Source organism: Xylocopa sonorina, unplaced genomic scaffold (genome assembly GCF_050948175.1).
Source record: "Xylocopa sonorina isolate GNS202 unplaced genomic scaffold, iyXylSono1_principal scaffold0051, whole genome shotgun sequence".
In the NCBI taxonomy this organism is placed as follows: domain Eukaryota; kingdom Metazoa; phylum Arthropoda; class Insecta; order Hymenoptera; family Apidae; genus Xylocopa; species Xylocopa sonorina.
The window spans coordinates 1,305,327-1,307,443 of NW_027490122.1; positions in this window are offsets into that span (position 1 = coordinate 1,305,327).

Genomic DNA, 2,117 nt, shown 5'->3' on the forward strand with positions numbered 1-2,117 from the left:
TACCATTAAATATAGAAATGAGATGCGATATCGCGTTTTAAGAATCATAAGAACTCTATTGCTACGATACGTAGACATCTGCAAACGCTATTTCCTTGCAAGGAAGTGTCGCATTTACATTCATTTCAATCGTAGACGAGGTATGCATAACACTTCGCAATGAATATTATATCTTACCATGAAACATAGAAATGAGATGCGATATCGCGTTTTAAGAATCATAAGAAATCTATTGCTACGATACGTAGACATCTGCAAACGCTATTTCCTTGCAAAGGAAGTGTCGCATTTACATTCATTTGAAGTGTAGACGAGGAATACATAACACTTCGCAAATCATATTATATCTTACCATGAAACATAGAAATGAGATGCGATATCACGTTTTAAGAAGCATTAGAAATCTATTGCTACGATACATAGACATCTGCAAACGCTATTTCCTTGCAAGGAAGTGTCGCATTTACATTCATTTGAAGTGTAGACGAGGAATAGATAACACTTCGCAAATCATATTATACCTTACCATGAAACATAGAAATGAGATGCGATATCGCGTTTTAAGAATCATAAGAACACTATTGCTACGATACGTAGACATATGCAAACGCTATTTCCTTGCAAGGAAGTGTCGCATTTACATTGATTTGAAGTGTAGACGAGGAATACATAACACTTCGCAAATCATATTATATCTTACCACGAAACATAGAAATGAGATGCGATATCGCGTTTTAAGAATCATAAGAACTCTATTGCTACGATACGTAGACATCTGCAAACGCTATTTCCTTGCAAGGAAGTGTCGCATTTACATTCATATGAATCGTAGACGAGGAATGCATAACACTTAGCAATGAATATTATATCTTATCATGAAACATAGATATGAGATGCAATATCTCGTTTTAAGAAGCATTTGAACTCTATTGCTTCGATACGTAGACATCTGCAAACGCTATTTCCTTGCAAGGAAGTGTCGCATTTACATTCATTTGAAGTGTAGACGAGGAATACATAACACTTCGCAAACCATATTATAACTTACCATGAAACATAGAAATGAGATGCGATATCGCGTTTTAAAAATCATAAGAACTCTATTGCTACGATACGTAGACATCTGCAAACGCTAATTCCTTGCAAGGAAGTGTCGCATTTACATTCATTTGAAGTGTAGACGAGGAATACATGACACTTCGCAAATCATATTATATCTTACCATGAAACATAGAAATGAGATGCGAAATCGCGTTTTAAGAAGCATTAGAAATCTATTGCTACGATACATAGACATCTGCAAACGCTATTTCCTTGCAAGGAAGTGTCGCATTTACATTCATTTGAAGTATAGATGAGGAATACATGACACTTCGCAATTCAAATTATATCTTACCATGAAATACAGAAATGAGATGCGATATCGCGTTATAAGAAGCATTAGAACTCTATTGCTACGATAGGTAGACGTTTGCAAACGCTATTTCCTTGCAAGGAAGTGTCGCATTTACATTCATTTGAAAATGTAGACGAGGAATACATAACACTTCGGAATTCATTTTATATCTTACCATGAAACATAGAAATGAGATGCGATATCGCGTTTTAAGAATCATAAGAACTCTATTGCTACGATACCTGGACATCTGCAGACGCTATTTCCTATCAGGGAAGTGTGGCATTTACATTCATTTGAAGTGTAGACGAGAAATACATGACACTTCGCGAATCATATTATATCTTACCATGAAACATAGAAATGAGATGCGATATCGCGTTTATGAACCATTAGAAAACTATTGCTACGATAGGTAGACAATTGCAAACGCTATTTCCTTGCAAGGAAGTGTCGCATTTACATTCATTTGAAGTGTAGACGAGGAATACATAACACTTCGCAAATCATATTATATCTTACCATGAAACATAGAAATGAGATGCGATATCGCGTTTTAAGAAGCATTAGAACTCTATTGCTACGATACCTAGACATCTGCAGATGCTATTTCCTAGCAAGGAAGTGTCGCATTTACATTCATTTGAAGTGTAGACGAGGAATTCATAACACTTCGCAAATCATATTATACCTTACCATGAAACATAGAAATGAGATGCGA